The following is a 22,196-nucleotide window of genomic DNA, read 5'->3' on the forward strand; positions in this document are numbered from 1 at the left end:
GAACACATTCTTAGCCAGTTTTCCTTGTACCATATTCTTTTAACTGGGGTTAACCAAAAAATTGTCCTGATGGAGTGTTTTGACTCAAAATGTCAAAAATTTCAGAGCTGCCGTGACACACACAATAACTGCTTCTACCAAAAGGGATTTTTGGTCCTTAATTTAGTTCAGCATTCATTATACATAGCACCAAGTGGCCTGCATATGAGTGACTGATGCCCAAAAGATCACTTCTAAAGTGTACCTTGAGCTTGAAGCTTGATCACAGACTATTTTGTTTTTTCCAAATGTAATTTTCTTCAGAACAATGATATTCCTCAGACTTCTTTATTATACACATGCCCTTCAGTGGCTTAAACATAGAGGTACACAGCAGAGAAACATCCACTTCACCCCACTGAGTCCACACTAGTCATCAATTGTCCACTGACAACAATGCAAGGATAATTCTATTTAATTCAGCTCCCTCTAGATTTGTCACACAACTACGGGGACAATGGATAGTGTGATGGATATTCACTATCCAGGGCCTGGGGATTTTTTTAAACCAATCTCAGCTTTCCAACTCAACAGATGGCTCTTCCTGAGGTCAACGAGTTTTTTTTTTGGAGAAAATTAAACTCCCAGCCAACAGTCCTTACTCAACTTCTTCTCATAAACAAGGCCAGTTTTCAGTTCTTCATATAACTTGCAAATAATGATCAACCTGAAGTTAAAAGAACAGCTTTTCAACCTAGTAGTACGAAAGAACACAGGCTTCTGGCAAACATGGGGCTGGCTGCTCAAGAAATGCAGTGTAAGACAATTGGGTTATGTTAATTAGGCTTGCATCAAACGAGACAACACTGTCTTAAATTATTTAGTTAAGGGAAGCTTGCAGAATAGATTGATACTATCACTTAGCACATCAAATAGCTGATCTATCAATAGTTGTGAGATCTGTGTTCTCAGAGAGTCAGCCCTCATAGCATTAATTTTTCATGCCTGGGATCTCTGTTCCGAAAAGCTTTTAGACCATGTAAATTTCCCAGCAAAGGTATTTGAGAAAAACTGCAAGCTTGTGAAGTTACCAAGTAGCAGAAAAAACAGCACAAATGTAAGAAAGTAGTCAGGCTTGTTAGGAATGGTCAAGAAGGATGACAGAAAGATGGGGAGAATAGAATACATTCCTCTGACTTTGATTTCTGTTATAGGCAACTAGTTTGTCTGCAACTTGTAGGTATGTCTTTTTAGATGATTAGAATTGTACAAGCTGATAGGAATTGCACTTGTGTCTTGGAAATCCTTTGTGTTTCAGAAATAATTTCTTAATTTGGAAATCTTTTATAAGATTGAAATCCTCTGAGAGTTTTAAATGTGGATTAAGAATTATATCTAAATTTGAATGGGTATGATGAAATATAAAAGTACGGTGTTTAAAACGACTTGGTAGCCAGAAGTATCTCCTCCATGTTAGGAAGTAGGGACCCACCACACAAATGGTGTGCCTTGGCAGCTAAACTCACCGTGAAGGATAAACAGGGAAGTGATCTATCCTTTGAAGAGAAGGTCGCGACAGTATAATCTCCCTTCAGTGGGGGTGGCTGTTGCTATCTGTATTGGAGAGGACTTATGACCCTTGTTTGAACTCAGAACTTAGCAGACAGCAAAACCAATACCATCACAATAATGGCCATGTAGCTTTCACCTTTGCCTCATTCTCTTAAAAAATGCCCAATAGCGTGTCCAGGACTTGTTATTTTAGCCTCCAATCTCCATGGCAATTGTATATATTATTATGGTCTGCAGTTTCTCCAAGTTCCTGTATCATTTCTGCCTGGTCCCATATATCAGTTACAGCCTCACCACTTCTCTTCTGGCTCTGTGACCAGGCACTAATATACACTCTTGTCCTAACTCGAAACTAAAATATCTGCTCCCATTTCTCAGAGTGGCAGTCTGGTGGCTGGAGAGCTTCAATCAATGTCTACAGTGGGCATTGTTACAATTTACACATAGTAGTGTGACCACTGAATTATGTACGATGTCTCCTAAGGGATTCTCTATTGGTGGGTCCTCTGGTAGTTGTAGAGGCTGATCCAGGATGCACATATCCAAGATGTCAGGGTGGATTCCATTAATGGAGAATGCCTGCGCATGTCTTTGCTTAACGTGGGGAAGATGATGCACAAGCAGATCAGGATCCGGGTCGATTAGGATGCAATCCAAGATGACTGGGGACCCTTCACTGCCACATCCTTCCTCCCCCTTCACTGTCATTGTGGTGTGTTATCTTTCACAAACTCAACCGATGCGCTCTTGTTTGGATTGTTTGTTGTCTGGAATCTCCCCCTTGAACTTACCACCATGGACGACTCTACCAGGAGCTAAGTTCCAGACGGTGACACTCCAAACAGCACCAGCCTTGGGATCTCAGAAACTCACAAGACTTTTTTTATTATTATATATTGGAATGTAAAACTGCCACATAACAACAAATTTCACAGCATATGCTGGTGATATTAAACCTGATTCTGATTCAATCTAGCTTAAGCACTGGATAATGAGGAAACTCCAGCATTCACATGAGAAATGTCCTTAAAAAGCAAAGAATTAAAAGCTATGTGCAAACTGAATATACAAATAGATACACATTCATCGGCAATAGTTCAGTGTGATTGTTTCATTCCTGAAAAATTACTGCAAGGCTTTAAGACAATAAAAAAGCACATGTGCTTTGCAAACCACCTACAGTTTATTCACACTTGAATATTTTTGCTCCTGATATTAACTTCCTGATGCATCTTCACAAGCTCTGCAAAACTTACAAAGTAAATAAACAGTAGGTGAAACCTCACATTTCCATCTTTATTTTAATTATGCATCTACTGTCTCTGTACAATAAGCATCAGATTTCTTTCAAATATCAAGCAGGCAGTCATTGTAAGATAAATTTGACATCAATTTGGCAATGCTGTATGCTACCTATTTTCTGGTGATGAGGTTCTGAATAAATCTCAGTATGTTAATGTGTTTGATGTTTCATTAAATAAGTACTATATTGTTCAGTTCACCTACATCTTTTGAGTATCACTCATTTAATTAATTCTTCACTCCTTCATAGTAATGAGTAAGCGAGGAAACAAGGAGTGGAGCATAATAACTGACATAAAACTTGCAGTTTAATTGTATCCTGCAATCTTCTACCCTGATACCATATATCAACTACTCTAAAGTCAAAGTGAGGCTTCCAATGTAAAAGGTTGGTGAAAAACGACCTGTATAGAAGATAAATGTGCTCAACTCAAAAGAGAGTATGAGAAATCGGTCAAATTGTCCACATGGCATGAAAGGCAAGTGTACCGTAATAGATCCTCAAGCCTAGGCTCTGTTGACTTCTAAAAGAAGGACCAAATATAATACCATTGACTGAGGATGCTCACTTTCTGTAACAATAACAATTCCTACCAGAAGTAAATTGAAAGTGATAATGGTGAGAAAAATGCTGCACCAAAGAGCAAAGGTTATTTCAATTTAGTGCCATGCTTGAGCACATATCGGTGTTTCCTGAAAGGCTTTACATGCGGCCATTATTCTTTCTCATCTGTTAAAGATACTTCCGCATCAATTTTAAAGTGTTTATTTATTGACATACAGAATGGAGTAGGCCCTTCCAGCCCTTTGAATCATGCTGCCCAGCAACCCCTGATTTTATCCTCACCTAATCAAAGGACAATTTATGACGACCAACTAATCTACCAACCGGTACATCTTTGTGGAAGCATGTGCACCCAGAGGAAATCCATGCAGTTACAGGGAGAACATACAAACTCCTTATAGGCAGCAGTGGAAATTGAACCCGGTTCTCCTGTACTGTAAAGCATTATGATGAACATTATGCTACCGTGCCGCCCCATGGATCACTGATCAATCCACTCTTAAAATTTTTTAAAAATCTGATAATTAATAGCTATTCAAGGCATAATAAATGCACATATTTTGTAAGTTTTCTTTCAGATGCAACGTAGTAAAATTATGCCCATTTTTGAAAGGTCTGGCAACACAAGGTCCCTGAGTTGGTTCTGAGAGTGGAATCATAATTTGTCAACCTCATATTTTGTAATTCCTGTGAATGGAAAGAGCATCTCAAGTGCTCCTTACTCTTCAGAGTTATTAATTATTTAAACAGAAATTCAAGAAGAAATGCATTGGAAAGAGACAAAATGAGTAATTTTGTCTGGGAATGAGTAATGCATCGGAATTCACAATCAAGATGCATTCCAAACAAAGCTGATTGAAAGCTGACGTTTCTTTTTCCTGGATCATTAGCACAGCATCAGGTAACAAATGCCACTCGTTCCAGCATATAATTTTCCATTCATTTTGTTTGTGTTCCCCCAAGGCAAGCAGGTCTGCTCTGGCAATGGCGTTTCTAACTCTTATTTGACCATTCCTTCAGGTTCCTGTTTCACCATCTCCATTACAGTTTGTAAATGTTAATAGATGTGCCTCCTAAAATCTCATGCAGCTCACTAGAAAACCAAGGCATGAGTATTTGTGGGTTGGCCTAAGAATTTGCTCAGGCACCATGTAAACATACTGTTACCTTAGCCACAGGATGCTCAACCACACTACTGAAATGAGAGAGAATTTGGGAAAGTTAACTAAGGAAAGGTTTTTTTTACTGAGACAGTTGCAGGTAGAAAAAAATAAGGCTATGGTTTTCCACAATGATGTGTTTATCTTCCATGAAACAATCTCATCATTCTTTTCTTACTGGATGAATAATACCAAGTCTGGGGAACCCCTGATAGTTCAGAGCTAGTGCAGAATGTAAACTCAGTTAATTAAATAAAAATTTGAATTAAGCAATCTTAATAATAGTTAAAGTGACCATCAAGTAATGAGATTTCTGTACCTATGTGTCTGCGATGCTGCTACAAGAAAGTTTTTCATTGTAGTGTGTTTCACTGTACTAGTGTACATGACAATCAACTTGACAAGACTGCAAAAATCTGTAGGTTCTCTCATGTCCTTTAGGAAAGGAAATCTGCTCACCTATTTTGATTTGCTCTACGTGCAACTGCAACTAAACAGCAGGATAGTTGACTCTGAATCGGCCCAGCAACCACTCATCAGTCATGCAATGAAGTGTCATTTGGTAAACTAATAAACCTGTCTCAGTTTACAACAGACTGCCATCCAGTCAAACAGCAATAAACCTGGTGCTTTGGCACAGCTTGTCCATGCTGAACTTGCATTGCCTACATAAATAGTCTTATATGCTTGTACGAGGAAATCTGCAGATGCTGGAAATTCAAGCAACACACGCAAAATAATGGTGGAATGCAGCAGGCCAGGCAGCATCTACAGGAAGAAGTGCAGTCGACGTTTCGGGCCGAGACCCTTCATCAGGATGTCCTGACAAATGGTCTCGGCCCGAAACATCAACTGTACTTCTTCCTATAGATACCGCCTGGCCTGCTGCATTCCACCAGCATTTGCTTTGTGCTACTTACATGCCTGTGATTGGAGAAGTTTAGAGGCCAATCTATGTACTTATCCAGGTGTCTTTTTAAATGTTACAAATCTGTATCCACCTCAACCATTATTTCTGGTTGCTCATTCCAAATATGTTTCTTCTTTCACATGAAGAAGCTACAGCTGAATACCCTTTCTTGCCACTGATCTCAAAACTATGGCCTCTTCTTTTTAGCAGTTCCTCCCCGGGGGTGCGGGGGGGGGGGGGGAGATGCTTTGTGCTTTATTCTGTCTATAGGCCTCATGAACATATACATGTTTATCAAATCACCCTTCAATCTGCTATGCTCTAGAATATAAACTGACTTTGCTTCCAGAAAATGCCTGATGATTTTTCACTACCAACTGCAAACCCTCGTTCTTTGGCTGTGACATCACAATATCTTCACTGAATTAAGAATTTTCACAGTAAAGGCTAAATAAGATGATATTTTGCATGGGCATTAAAATATTAAAGGTAACTAAATTTTGCTTTGGTGACCAAGTCAGTTATATAGAACAGAGTGGATTATGAGGTCATTACAGCAAACAATGATGGTCCAGCCTTCACCCTGGCAACAGACTGTTGATTTGTCTCTTCATCACACCCCTCCATACCCTTCACCAAAACAGCAATGCTCTGCACATTGTCAAAGGCAAAATTGTGCAAGTTCCAATCTTTGATCAGACCTTTGGACAACCTAATGTGCATTTTTTTCACTGCACACTTCAACTATACCGTTGAAGGGTCTTGGCCTGAACGTCGATTGTTTATTCAGCTCCATTGATGTTGCCTGATCTGTTGAGTTCCTCCAGCAGGTTGTGTGCATTAATCAACTATAGTAGCATTTCTTAATGATTCCTAATTTATGCACAAGGACTAATTCTAATTAGTGATATTGGATGTAACAGTCCCCTGGACCTTAAGTGCAGGATTAACAGAGGCAGCTTTTGTTTTTTTATTAATCCATAATTGATTCCCTAGTTGGAGTAAATCCCAGATCTTTATATAGCAAATATATTAAGGTATATGGGATGTTGACAGGTGTATGAAGTTAGGTCACAGAGCATTCATGATCTCATTGATTAGAAGGATAAATATTGAAGTGTGTTGTATAATAGAAATAAAAATTGTGGGAAATACACAGCAAATTAGATAGATTTGAGTGTCCGCATACTGGTGAATGATGTTAATTTGCACTCACAGAGCAAGAAAGCTGCACAGAATTTCTCTGAAAACACTTCATCGCAAGAGAAAAGGTAGATTGTGAGTGGTCCCAACATTGACTTCTCAATGTCTCAATAAAAGCAGTCACTTAAAATATATTGGGAGTGAAATTCTGCAGAGAAGTGGACACTCAGTGGGTTGTTCACAAACATTGAGGCTGAAAGGACAGAGGTTTAAGGACAGAAGTGAAAAAAGGTTTAGCAAGTATCTGAGGAAGTAATTTTTTTCCACCCAGACGGTGGTTGTAACTTGGAATGAGTGTTCAAAATGGAGCTGGAAGCAGGTACTCTGTAATAGTTACATATTCCGGAAGAGGTGGAGCGGAGTAATGATGGCACTAAATGACAACTCCTTTGCTTGCATCTTTGGAAACAGCTCTATAGTCATCTTTAATTTCTTTATTTTTCCCTTTCTGGGTTCTTTTGAGGACCTGGACCTGGAATTACACTCTGACTTCGGTTCTTTGCGGGAATGGGACCTGCTCTTGGGGTTTCATAACTGGCCATTGTTCAGCATGCCAAGGACTTGGCCTAAGAGTCCGGCTTGGATTTGGAAACCTAGGATCTCAGGGCTCTGGAGCTGGGAAGATCGAGGGTCGGTGTCATGGCAGGAGAGAGTGTCGTCAGGGGAGTCAGGATATCTGCAGCTGTGTGCCCGGAGACCGGAGATCTTTGAGATCTTCTGGCACAGAGCTCAAGAAAAGTGACATAACAGGCATTTAGCATCATAAACCAGCGAGTTATTTGTTATGTCTCCCGGTTCGCTGGGAAAATGGAGATACCTCCTTCTTCCTGATTTGGGAGAGAGAGAGAGCCTGTGGTATGTCGTATACCAGGTAAAATGTGAAGTCCTTGGGGTAACTGTGTCTTTGCTATGCTCATGCTTGTCAGCTCAGTGGTGATGCCAATGCTTTTCTCCCCAGTGGGGGGAGGGGGAATTGCTGCTTGCTGCCATGTACGTGCAGGAGGGAGGGGAGCTGGGGGGGACTTTGAGGTTTGAACATTTAACTGTTGTTCATTCTATCAGGCACTCCTCTGTTTTCATGGATGGTTGTGAAGAAAAAGCATTTCAGGATGTATATTGTATACATTTCTCTGACATTAAATTGGACCTTTCAACCTTTGAACTTTTGAAGTGTCCAGTGAGTCTATGAACAGCCAGAATATTGTACACTATAGACCAAGGGCTAGTTCATATGGTTAGTGTAGATTGGTACTTAAAGAATTGTGTTTGGGGACTAGAGGTGGTTATGCGTTCAATACTGGCAGAATGGGAGGAACATGGGTTGGAAATTGAACCAGTATGTCACAGAATGTGCTGACAGATGACTGAACCCAGATATGGAGGAATAGCAGACTCCAACACAGAGACAGAGTGACCCCGCGATCAGCGCTAATTGGGAGTCAGCTTTAAATAGTCACATTACGTGGAAAACCTATGCAAGTCAAAATAAAAGATATAAAATTAAACAGAAATCACAAGGACTTGATGATTTTAGTTAAGACAGCAAGTAACAAATACAGGTGCAAAGGCCAACGGGGCTTATGAAACAGTAGGCAGTTGAAGCCCTCTTCTGTGTGTATGTGTATGTGCGCCCTTAACTCCTGGTGGAGTCGTCGGGGCGCCGTCAAGACAAGAGTTTTTCACCGATCTTTCTGGTGATTGCTCATCATACGGCGTGTCTTGGGCATTTGAAACCTTGCGGAGCCCACCACTCTCCAGGTTTTATTGGAGTCGACTGGATTCAAACTCGGGAGGCCTTCGCTTCGAAGTCCGGTGCTGAAGCCACTTCTCAAACTATCATTCTTGAATCCAAACAAAAACCATCAGTATGAGGCAAAACAGATCATGTTTCTCAAAGCAGTAAACCTAATGAATGCTAATGGTTTATTAATACCAGAGACATATACTTTCCTTACATGTATAGTCCAATCATTAAAAAGCTGCCTAGTTTTGCTGCCAAAGACATTTTTTTCTGTACCCAATCCAGATACTTGACATCTCACTGACACAAGCTTTCAGATACCCTTCCACATATCTATCTGCATTTGTAAATCCAGAAAATGGTTCACTTGAATCTTTCATACTTCTGGTAGCATAGTATCACCCACAACCTTTGTTCTGGATGTTTTGTTTCCAGGTTCCAGATTTACCAGTCATCTGAAAAGATCAGTAAATGGGTTTAATCCCAACAGCAGTGTTGGTATTAACATATGCAAAAGCAAAGGCTATGAGAGGAACCTCAGACAATGAAACTATGGAGTTTGATAGACAGGACAGAGGTTAAGTTTAAACAAACACTCCCACGTGACTTTTTGGCTCTAACTACTCTCCAAGTTGGTGTATCCATAAAGTCAGTCAATTGTATCTCCAGTGGATAATACTCCTGCACTCAATTCTACTTGCAGTTTATTTTAAAGTTCATTTATAAGTTCAATTGGTTTCTCACAGCATGCTAGGATCTGAAGCTTATCAATTTTATGAGTGAAGGTTTTGCAGTAGAACTGCTTGACCCCTTAACATTTGTTTAGTTTGAGTTAGACCTGCCGTTGCTGCAGGGTCGGTTCCCAAAGTCTCCACTGGGAAACTAAGCAATCAAAGTTTCAGGAGACTGAGGGCTATGGTGCGGAAGAGAGAAGAATAATTATTGCTTAAACGTGGGGCTACTTCTCAGGAGTCCTGGTCCAGAACAATACTGGGGAGATCCGGCTGTGCTCAGATTGCTTCTGAAGTTCTGCACATGGAATGATTCTCAAGACAGAAATTGCATAGCTCTGTGAGGTTGAGTAAAGCCCAGAAGTACTCAGCTGCATGTTCAAAGCAATACAAAACTACACAGAAACAGTAATGTCACATTCACTCAAGAGCAAAAAAAAGATTGATCTTTAATTGCTTAATGCTGACAAAAGAAACTGGATCATCAGATCAAATTTCGAAGCAAAAGTAAGTATTCTCTCATGTCTGTTACAGTTAGAACAGAAAAGGATCTGAGATATTCCACTTGTATTTTCTAGATTGTAGGTGATGATGACAAAACCGATACTTTTTTTTAAACTACAAAGACAAATTCACCCAACTACAAATGCTTTGCTTCTCATTTGTCGCTTCAAAGGCAGCAATCACATAACTTTTCAAGAATTAGGAACTAAGTTGTGGAGTTCACAGTGAATAAATTATTGTCCAAGGTCACAGCAGTGTACAAGTCATTCACAGTTTCAGTGAGCTCAATCTTAGGAAAGCACTTTCCTTTTGCATAAAATATATTTTTCTTCCTTATCACAGGCTGTGGGTCAAAACATAAAAATCAGTTCAAGTTTTAAACCTCTCATTACCCCTCTCATCAGATTCTGATAACCTTATTGTTATACACACAAGAGTGCAATGAAACTCTTTGCTCACATGAATCTCAGAGTAAATATTATACGTAGTAAAAAAAACACAACAATAAATACAGAATGGTGTAGACAGCGCAATCTGAAGCAGGGCAAAAAGAAATATGGGAATTATAATAATGACTTACCAAGTGAGGTAGAATTTAGAATGCAGCAGTGCTACTGGGAAGGGGGATGTGAAAGAAACAACGAGTTCAGAAGTCTGGTAGCATTGGCGAAAAAGCCATACTTAAGTCTGAAAACCTGGGCTTTCAAGCATCTGCGTCTTCTCACAGAGGCAGTACAGGGAATGGCCAGAGTGGCAGGCACCCTTGACAATATTACGAGTCTCCTTGACATCAATTGAATAACCAAGAGGACAAATAAGAGACTGAAAGATATGGGTCAAAAGTCAAAGTTCATTTATTATGAAAATATTTATACAACCTTGAAATTCGTCTTCTTATAGGCAGCTACAAAACAAAGAAACCCAATAGAACCCACTAAAACAAAAGAAAACCATCAAGCACCCAACATGCAGAGGAAGAAAAAGAAAAAAAGAATGTGCAAACAATAAAAGTAAGCAAATAGCATTCGGAGCTGAAGTTCGCAAAAGTGAGTTCACACTGTGAGAGTTACAGGCCACAGCCACAGCCCGATGCAGAGAAAAGTAAACCTCACGGAATAACAGATTGAAGTTCAGTGTGGAGTTGAGTAAACCTCACAGAGCAGAGAACTGAACCAGCCCGTACCTCGCTTCTGGCCCCGACACCCTGTCTTTTTCAACCTGGCCCAGCGTTTAAATTATCCTGACCTTGCTCTCGAACCCAGAGCCTGTTGCTTCAACACACACTTGGGGTGGTGCCTTGCCACCTCAATTCGGTCTGTTCCCCACTTTTTCAATTCGGGTCGGTGCTTAAATCAATCAAACCTCGGGTCTTTCTTCACTCTCAGGCCCGGGTCTGGACCCCTTCGGCTGAAGTCTGCATTGTCACCACTCACCTCGCCTTAGTTCTGCCGAATCAAATTGCCTCCAAGCACACTCCAGGAATGGCCAAACCAGCCCGTACACACCACGTACATTTTAATAGTTTCAAGACACATTTTGTGAAAAATGAAAATATGTCCGCAAGCAGTATTTTAAATAAGATGGAAGTTGAATTATACAAAGCTTAATTTTATCAGATAAATCTAGTGATGCATTTGCCTCCACTCCCTCTTTAGCACTCCAAAAATACCTACAAACTATACCAACATATACAGTATACATCTTGTTAAGTGCCAGACTCAAAAAGAGGAGTCTGAAAGAAAGAGGAGTAAAGGCACAAGGAATTAAGATGGAGGGCAGGCCTTGAAGCAGGTGTTATAGATTCTGAAAGCAATTAAATGAGTTCCATGTTCCACGAACCTTGCACACTTTGGCTAGACTCAATGCAATTTTTTTCTGCTCTAAGAATGTGATTTTGTTTTTGTAGCCAATTCCCAGGACATCCTTTTTCTCCCTCTGCTGCCTCACATCATCTCTGAAAGTCAAAGTACCACATTGTAATAAATAATAAGCATGTCATTTGCTCAAAAAAATGCAGAGAGTGCAGAGCCAAAGCAAAATATATTCCATCAGCTACCTGCTCAACTGGAAAGAAAATGACAGTGTGAAGAGAGCCAGGAAACAAAAGGATGGGGAGCATGTTTAAAATAGAAATAAGCTTTCATGAATTGCAGGAACAGCAAACTATTCAGGTGGCAAGTGGCTGACTGGACACACACATTTCTCATTCTGCACACTCCTCTGTTTTTCACACTGAGTACCTGAATACAACAGTGGAACCTGATGATAATACTTCAACCCATTTCCCAAGACTGATGCTAATGGAATGCATAACATAGTGAAAAGTTTGGAGAACTCTCCAAATGTCCATCAAGAAAAAATTCTCAGCCTCTCATGGGCAGTTTGCTCCTTCCAAGAATGTTAGTTCTTACTTTTCTTAGAAGCTGTAACGGGCAAAATCATTGCTGTACTTGGTAGGTAGCTCAGGTTCACCATAACTGATCATTTCATGGCATGCCAACTCACAAATCACTCCTGTTGCTTTGAACAGACTACTGCACAGCCAACGGGAAAATAAAGCAACGGCGTTCAGAACAGAGAAACATAATCTGTGCCCAGAATCGTAACTGGAATAGCACTGGCTGGGGAGAGTGGTCTGCCAAGTCAGAAGCTGTTAAAGGACTGCAGTTAGCAGTAAAAAGAGCGAGTTATGGTCCATAACAGGACCAATCACTGATCGATGCTAGATGGTGAAGACAGCTGGGCTTGAATAAGTGAAGCCTGCAGTGCTGTTGTATAAAGGCAACCAACAGCCAAGTTATAATCATCAATCTGTATCCTTGCAAAATGAGGAGAAATGTGCTGGATTCCAAGGGGGCTCCTTACATTCCCCTATTGGGATGGGCCAAGTTGTAACTCATAGGGGAATGTGAGCAGTCCTGCTGGATGTACAGGTCAAATCTACATAAGGAGATATCACATCACTTTCGGAATGCCATTGCAACTAATTTGCACAATCATTACATCAAACTGGTGAGCCAGTTCCTTCAACTCACTGTCTCTTGAGAAAGATCAAAAAGACACTGAGGTCCCCTCCCAGGTACACATTTGACAAAACAAAGATTTGTTTAAGCAATCAACATGACATATACAATACACAGAAATAATTATTATTACCCCACCATGTAGTCAGAACACTACGCAATAGCATACATTGAAGGCACTAACAAAACTTCCCAAATTCCATAACTCTTATTTACTTGATTTTGCACAGAAGGCATTGTGGATAAACAATTGTATTGCCTATCAGGCTGATGTTACACAAGCCTCCTCCCACTCCCCATTTCTTCACTCCCTCCACATGTGATTAGTCAGCTTAATCTTCAATGCATCAATGATAGTTCAATTATTTCTTGTGATACGGAATTCCATAGTGGAACCATTTTATGAGTGATGTTCTGAATTTCATTTGGGATTTATGGCTTTTGCTTTACATTCATTATTTTTGGTCTTTATTTTCAGTCTTCAGAATATGTGCAGGTAAAAGGGATTTCTTCAAATCTACTCTCACTTCTTTACAACTTTAAACAACTTCAAAACGGTTACCACCAACATTCTCATTTCTTACAAAGAGAGACCAATTAGAAATAAGAATTTCAAACATTTTGAAACTACAGTATTGTGCTAAAGTCTTAGATACATATATATCACTAAGATGTCTAAAACTTTAGAACAGTAATTTTACATATTGTACTAACAAATTTCATGGCATATGTGAGTGATTCTGATATGGGTCTCTATCGTGGACTGAGAGTGGGAGGGGGGAATCATGGTTGGGAAAAGGGGAAGTGAGAAGGGAGGGAGTGGGAAATACCAGAGGGGCATTCTATGATGATCAATAAACCAATTGTTTGGAATCAAATAACATTGCCTGGTGTTTCGGGGCTGGATATGTCTGCCTTTCCCCCAGGCACTCATTCTCTGCCACCAATCCCATACCCCTCCCGTGGTGCTCCAGGCTTGCCATTCCCAACATCCTTTGCTCCCCCAGGATTACTAACCCGTGTGTGTGTGTGTGTGTGTGTGTGTGTGTGTGTGTGTGTGTGTGTGTGTGTGTGTGTGTGTGTGTGTGTGTGTGTATATATATATATATATATATATATACACACACACACCCACACACACACACACAACTCTCACCTAGTAGTGTATTTTCATACCTTTTGCAGTGTCTAAACATCCTCAGTTGTAGTTGCCTTATTGCAAAATGTAATTAAGGTTTTGTCTAATGGAATAGATTTCACATGTTTCAGAAATTTTCTGATTTCCTTATCTATTATTCAGTCATGAATTTGTGTCTCATTTGATGTTATATGATCTTATTAACTGCCATTGCCATTTTATTAATATGCATTCATACACACATATCACTTAGTTTGATGATTTTATAAGAATTTATGACATCATTATTCCAGACGATAATTCCTACCACCTTACAGTTAGTTATGCAGAAACTCATTTGCCATCAGCACATCTATCCTGCAAGACATGGTGGCACATTGAGCATGGGAAACAGTTCCGAGTAAACCAGTGAGACATTTATTGTCAACCAAATGTTATCCTTCAAAAGGATTTGACCTGTTTTAAGCCAGGAAGGACCATACAACAGTCCACATTGACGGATCAGCAGTGGAAAGGGTGAGCAGTTTCAAGTTCCTGTGTGTCAACATCTCCACTGATATCTCCTGGGCCCAACTTAGTGATGAAATTAAGAAGGCGGCACATCAGCAGCTATATTTCATTAGGAGTTTGAGGAGATTTGGTATGTCACCAAAGACTCTGTTTCTTTTTTTTTTACAGATGTTCCGTGGAGAGCATTCGAACTGGTTGCATCACCATCTGATCAAATCTCAAGAGGGTTGCAAAATCAGCCAGTTCCAGCATCGACTCTGGCCTTCCCAGCATTGAGGACATCTTCAAGAGGCAGTGCCTCAAAAGGTTGCATCCAGCTTTAAGGACCCCCTTCACCAAGGACATGTTCTCTTCTTGTTACTACCATCAGGGAGGGCCCTGAAGACACAGTTAATATTTTAGGAGCAGTTTATTTCCCTCCACCGTCAGATTTCTGAACAGACAATGAACCAACCCATGAATACTGCCTCACAATTTTTTGCTCCCTTTTGCATCTCTTATTTATTTTGTAATTTACTGTCTACTTATTTTTGTAATTCGGAGAAAGGTTCATATATTGCACCGTACTGCTGCTGCAAAACAACAAATTTCATGGCATACGTCACTGATGCTGGACCTGATTATGATTCTAATGGTATTACTCAGATCTTCATGGACATTCCACAGTTGATTGTGTGTTTGGAAGTAAATGGACAGAATATTTTTTGTGTAAAGGCTCATATCTTTAAAACAAAGAATTCTTTGTTCTGATAGTGAAATCATATCTTTGTGGTACAGAAAGCATTGAGGTTCAATGTTGCCTGTTCACTGAAGCATAGATTGAAAATGCAGGCCTTCCTTGAAGTGTCAGGTGCATTTTGTGCAATCTTCAAACTCAGGTTCAGGGGTGAATGCCTCAGTGCCACAGAGAGTATTGCATTAATATGGTCCCTGGCCCCTGGTTCTTTCTTTTGAACCCCAAAGGAAAATCCATCTTCTTCTTTAATTTGTCATTAAAACCAAGTAAAATGTTGAAAAATGTGTGGGACAGAAAGCTTAGGAATGAATAAAGTCATTTTAAGGATAAAGTCTCAACTGAAAAAGGTTCATTTTGCCCAATGTTATTGGTCAGCTCAACAATGGTTAAAACATCAGAATAAAATACCCGTGCTAAAGAATGGTATTGTAGCGAAATCATTAAAGAACCTGTGCACGAGGTTTGTACCTTGCTCATTACTTTAGTCAAAAGGAGCTACTGGAAATTCATATCACATTGTGAATCATCTGCATTCTGATGACATGCCATTTCCATATTTTTAGATATCAAGGTACTAATGGGATCCGAGGTTAGTACGGGAGAGTGATGCTGAGCTGAAAGGTTACCCATGATCTTAATGAATGGAGGCACAGGCACCAGGGACTAGGTGGCTACACCTGCATCTGTGGCAGCACTTATATTTGTACGTTGGCTAACTAGGTGGTCCTAGTAAATCAAGCTGTCACATTCTTACACACAACATGATTGTACATGCTTAAGTTGTTTTCATTCAAAAGTAAATTACCTTCACCATCAGATTAGGAAACATATTTGGGGAACATCAGTGTAAAGCATAAAGTCACAAGTAATGCATTTAAAATCAAGGATTTTTCTTTTGCTTTAGAACCAAAATTAATTTTTTTTTCAAGGACAATGTAATTTCAAATACATTAGAAATGGCGACTAGATGGAAAAGTTATATCGGAACAGAGATTTACAAAATTGAAGGACATTCGTAGTGGTCAAATCAAACCAAAACTAAAACAATTGTGGCTGCCAACAACTCTAAAGATTTGTTATACTTGCATGATGCCCCCTCTCTCCAATAATGATTGCTCCAAAAGTCAAGGATATGTATTCGATCCTTTATTACAATTAGCAAACACACAATCTTGAAGCGATGAAGCTTAAGAATACCCAAAATAAGGTAAGCATAATTGAGCGTTATTGAGTGTTTAGTGAATGTAACAAAGCATGAATACTTGACTTATTCCCTTTGCTTTTACCACACCCCTACTCATGTGACTAGTTACTGTAATAATCACAATAAAAACAGAATACAATGCAGATGGAGAACAGATGCACGGCTCCTACATCATTCTTTCCCGAATTTGTTGCGCAATTGCTGTATCCTTTTGCCGTTTACTGTCATCTGCCCTCCGCCTAAATACAAAGAGATCTCTTCTTCTCTTCCTTCATACCTTTCCCTGCTTATCTGGCATTTTCAAATCTTGCCCTAAGTCTAACATGTTACAGTTCATATTGAAGATCATTGAGCTGAAATGTTAACTTTGCTTCTCTCTGTACAGATGTTACATAATACCTGTTTCTCTAACAACCGCTTCCTGCTTTGCTATAACTTTTCTTTTGGTCTCAGCGTAGTGAATCTGCATATTGATCAACTTGAATTTAACATCCTTCAAACATAAAATGGAAGTGATTCAGTTGGATGAGGTACATAATACAAATCATTTTCATCTTGGAATTAGGCTCCATCAAGCTGCATCTCAGAGAACTCTGTGATGCATGGGCTGTTTCTGAAGACAAACACCAGCAGCTGCTGGAAGAATATACCAGTTAACAGCCTTCACTTATGAATATCTTCTTATACTGGAAGACTACCAGAATGCATTTTAGGATCAACCTGGTAATAGATGCACTTCAGCCTGTGTGACGTTTGTTGACCCTTCAGTGTAGAAGACGTCCGTAAGTGAAAACTGTTAACAGGTGCATTGAGGTCCTTGCTGAGGGACACAATGCAGCCTCTGCACAAACTCTGCAACCAGTTAGGGGTCCTACTGCCACAGGACTGTGAGGGATTGGGTTCTGTGTTTACAGGTGCATTGCTGAAGGAAGGAAGGATGGCTATAAAAGATGCTGAATTAATAGTATAATAATTGTAAAGAAAGATTAGAACCGATTGTACAATATATCATTTGGTTGTATTGGTGGGTATTCATGTGTGGTCAAATGACAATTAAACTTGAATTGAATTGAATATATACAGGACATCCCCAGGTTGTCTGAGGATTCCATTGCTGAGAATTGTCCAGATGTCAATTTCTCCTGAAGTCAGAAATGTCCATTTTCAATAGCCACCCGAAACACATCACACAACATAGACTTGCAATAATTCTTTAAATTCAATGAATAATCACCTAAATGCTACCCATAAGTAAATTAATGGAATATAACTGTAAGCGGTCATTAATGAAACAGTTTATTTTTACTTGCTTGGAAAACGTGTGGGAGAATTTGCATGAAGTCAGATTTCTGTAAGTCATGTCACTTGGGACCCAGGAAGTCCCCACACCAAAATTTTAAAAATTGCAACATACTGCAGAACCTGGCTTCAGCAAAATGTGAAATCAACTTTGTTCATCTGGCCGCTTCAACATATTGTTACCAATACACTTTGGGAAATTGCGCACAAGTTGTAAAGCATCACAATATTATACCATATTGAATCTAAAACATCTTAAACAACCTTTTCCTTACAATACCACGGCAAGATCTCACCCTAAACCTCACTGTTAAATATGAAATATTAAAATGCAGACTTTACATAAATCCTGCTGAAAATTACTTTCCCCATCTAAACAGATTCAAAAGTCCATTCATCAATTTTCAGGTTCATCGCCCCAAAAAGGTTTTCATTCATTCATTCCCCCTCCCCCCACCGACCCTGCCACGTGTATACTTGCTAGTCACGTCAGCTCCACGGTACTACCAACTCTCTGAACAATTTATTTAAGGTATGCATGTTTGTACCTCTCGTGAATTTTTCATCACATTGCACCTCAGTTGGTTCAGATAATTCATCCTGGCCTGTAAGTCAGCAGCCGAGTCTGCTAACTTATTCTCTGGAGTTCTCATTAAAATTGGACTACCAGGGCTAAAGATGTGCTTGCTCATAAGGTTCCTTTTTCTCTTGTGCTAATTAAGAACAAAACAGGGAGAGACACACATAGGGCTATATTTGGTTATTGGAAATATTACATGAGGTTAGCATGCTGCTTTGTTGTATTGATAATTGGAACAGAGAAGTACAAGATTGAAAAATTCGGTATCATTTTCTCCAAAGTCCCTGAACACACTCACTGTTTAACTCATCCAATTCCCTTATTTTGGATCCACACCCTATACTTGCTCAGCATTTGTCTTCACTTCTAAAGAGTTCCTTCTACTGCAGTCCCAGATCCCCGTTTCCCAGGGGAGAGGCAGACATGTCTCAACCACTGAAGTAAGGTAAGTCACAGTTCAAACTGATAACTGCCTCAGAAATCAAGCAAGTTACAACATATGAAAATAACATGATCTGCAGCTGCTCGTGTTCAATTACTGCTGTGAATTCTTTCTTGATGCCATTTATACGATTTGATTTTTGCGCTGGAGGGGTTGACATGCTGGCTCCAGTTGGCAAGATTTGTCTTCTATGCTCATGGGGTTTGCACTCTTGTTGTCGTTTGCATGATTCATTTTTACACATGGGGGGGGGGGGTTGATACTCTTGTTACCATTTGCAAGATTTTTGTGTGTGTGTGGTGGAAGGGTTTGACGTTCTTGTGGCCATTTGCACAATTTGCTCTTTGCACGTGGTGGGACTGGTAAAAAGATCTTGCACAGGTTTGCACAATTTTTTTGCACATGGGGTGCTTGATGTTCTTGTTACTGTTTGCGCGATATGTTTTATTTGTATGTGGGGGGAGGTTAATGATTTTCTTTGAGTAGTATTCATTGTTTTCTTTGTTTTGTGGCTGTCTGAAGAAGACGGATCTCAGAGTTATGCATACATACTTCAATAATAAATATACCTTGAATGATGGTTTTTCTTTCAGCAAATTTTCTGTGATGCCAGCTATAGGCAAGAGGCAACCATCAAAGAACAGCATAAACAATATACATAATGTCTAACAAAGTTATCTAATAATGATCAATGATTAAGCAGTCAGGTGGCTGCCAGACCCTGCTCTAATCCTATTATCTTCCAGTGGACAACTGGGCAAACACTTAGCAAGAAACTAAAATCCATTACTCTTGGTGAGCACAGTGCTGACTAAGTGGATGTTATCTACTGCCCAAGACAAGAGAGAAAGAAATGCTCATCAAAATTCCTGTCCTATTGACGGATGACCCTTTACGTTTCTGCTTAGCCAAGTGTTATTGCAGCAGAATTGTAGTCACATTCTTTAGTTACTCAAATGGCAGACAAATACACAAAGGAACAAGGTCACGTCACACAATAGTTCATTGTATGGGTAATTTACTGCTGTGTCACATTCCAGCTATATCAATAGAAAACTGCAATTCCACACACGAAAAAAGCATTTGACCGGCTGGCAAGGCAACATTAGATTTGTCCATTGCCAAAAGACATTTTAACTATAAGTCATTTAAGTGACCTTTAAAGAGGTTCACACCCCAAGTGCCAAGTACTGGTCAAAGGGCACTGCAAATTTATTGATCATTTTCAAACCAGACATTTGGCAGTAAAAACAGAAAATACTGAAAACACTCAGCAGGTTAGACAGCATCTGTGGAGGGAGAAATAAAATTAATGGTTCAGAGCAATGAAATTTTATTAAAGGATCTGCCACATATGTTTGTTTTAGATTTCCAGCAACTGCAGTCATTTTACTTTCAATTGCCATATTAAGTTTACTGATATGAATTTCACCCCTGTAAAAACTAGAACTACAATTCTAAAATATTTATTTGTTTGGAAGAATGATAAGTGGCTTGTGTAAGGATGTCTGATTTCCCTTCTCAAAGTATACTAGTGATCCGGATGAAATTTAGGATAATCCAGCAGTTTTGCGGTAATTGTTAGAACAAAATACTTATTTTAATGATGAATTATTATTTTCAGTTGTGCAGCTGTCATGGTGCAATCTTGAACTCGAGATTCTGAAGAATCCAAGTCTCTAGATCACTAGTTCAATAATTTAATCATTACGTTATCACTCAGGTGAACTTACAAGGTTAAATTTGGAATGGCAGAACTTCAGAGAGGATTCAGAATAGGAGGATCTGGGAGTGCACCAAAAGTGATCTTTGTGGCTTATTTGCATATTGATATTGTTACGAATGTAGCAGCAATGAATATGGAACTCAGACAGGGTTTAACACAAATCCCGAGATTTATTAACCTCTACTCAAGACTTAGAAAAGTAAACAAATGACAAACTTAACCGGAAGTTAACAGCTAGGCGGCAATATCTAACAAACAGTCAAACTTAGAAACTGTTTTAACAAGTTCTCATCCAAGCACAGCCTCAAAGTGATAAATTCAAAAGTCCATGTGATTTTATATAGTCATTAAGGAGAGACTTCCCCGAAACAAACAATTCCTTCGAAGTAACGGCGATCTGCCGATCCCACAGCCGGGAGATGCCTTGTTCGCAGAAATCACGAGGAAATAAAAGGGACTGACCTTTTGACTGGAGGATGGTCACTGCACAAACCTTCCCGACCTCGCAAGGGTTTAACTCAAAAGTGCATGCCATCATTCCTGAACAAAGTCACAAAGGTGTATCATTCCCAAGACACTGAACGACATTAACTTTATCCAATCGTTTGAACTTGTATTACTCCGGTAATGCCTTCACTCTCCGATACTGGACTGTAAGGGAAAAATAAAAGTACAACAAACAAAACCGGTGGAGCCTCCACACCTCCGACCGGCAACAACAATGTTGTACCAAAAATAAAAATGAGAACTGCGTCACAGTTGCGAGCTTTGGTGTAACTACTGTTTGGAACATGCCATCACGTGACATAACATCACCCCATGGTCATGAGACAATTACATTATCCCACTCAGAAGACCATTACATCATCCCACTGTCCGTGTTCAAACTGTGAGCATGTAACAATATGACTGCTATTTTACTATAATAATGCCAGTAACATTAAACTGCCTTATGTAAGCATGCATCTCACACTTTATGTCAACCCCTCAAACTTCAGACAATGATAATCAGGAGCTTGTGCTAATTTTATTTTGTGACTGTATGTGCTAGATTGTAATTATGTGTTGCGTGTGACTATATGTACTGTCCCAGAGGACCAATGTTTCATTGAGCTGTATACATGTCTATGGTTGAATGACAATAAAATTGAACTGGAACTTGAAGTCCAATTGAGAGGCTGTTACAAGAAATAAATGGGATCTATAGTTTTATTACTATAGAGAGAGAATACTAAAGGAAGTCTGAATCTCATGAAATACTGCCAAGTCCCACAGCCAGAAGATTGCATTCAATTCTGAGCACCACAAATTCAGAAGATGCTAAAAGCTTAAGCGTTTGAGAAGAGATTACTAAAATTATCCTGGAATTGAAGAACATTAGTTAAAGAGTGACTATGAAAGCTGAGATTACGGTCCTTCAAAAATAGCAATAGGGGAGCTGATGGGGTTATTGGAAACCCGAAAATGATTGTTGATTTCTAATAACGTAAAATCTTCCTTGTCACTGTGACAAATGTAAAGCTGGGAAAGGAATGGGATTTTGATCCTAACATCACAGGCCCAGGGTGGGTGACTGGGGATGTTGATCCAGTGTCGTGTGTGTGGTGATATCACGTCACAAGTCAGAACTTGATGAGACAGAGTTCGGAGCATGTGCAGAAATGTCAGAATGACTGAACCTTGTGTGTTAAAATGTGGTTGCTGTTTGCTGTTAAATAAAAGCTCTAGTTATGTTCTTCCAGAATATGTGTCTTTTTGAGTAACCCACGGTATGTGTAAAGAACACAACAAGATGGATTTGGGCAAGCATTGCAGGTTGCTGAAGTCATTGACTTCAAGAAGTTGGTCATAGCTAGAATTAACTCCTTCCC

The 22,196-nt window shown here is 39.6% G+C and overlaps 1 protein-coding gene across 4 annotated transcripts in view; it reads right to left on the bottom strand.

The window, feature by feature from the left end:
• LOC132407564 (astrotactin-2-like) overlaps nt 1–22,196 on the bottom strand; it is a 1,730,264-nt gene that overhangs the window by 1,174,271 nt on the left and 533,797 nt on the right. The window contains exon 1 of one of the 4 annotated variants that reach the window (XM_059994286.1): nt 10,248–10,369. The exons of the other annotated variants lie outside the window; for them this stretch is intronic. The gene's annotated coding sequence lies outside the window, so the exon portion shown is untranslated. Of the gene's footprint in view, nt 1–10,247; nt 10,370–22,196 lie in introns of those variants that run through there. 4 annotated transcript variants of the gene reach the window in all.

Source organism: Hypanus sabinus, chromosome 18 (assembly GCF_030144855.1).
Source record: "Hypanus sabinus isolate sHypSab1 chromosome 18, sHypSab1.hap1, whole genome shotgun sequence".
Classification (NCBI taxonomy): domain Eukaryota; kingdom Metazoa; phylum Chordata; class Chondrichthyes; order Myliobatiformes; family Dasyatidae; genus Hypanus; species Hypanus sabinus.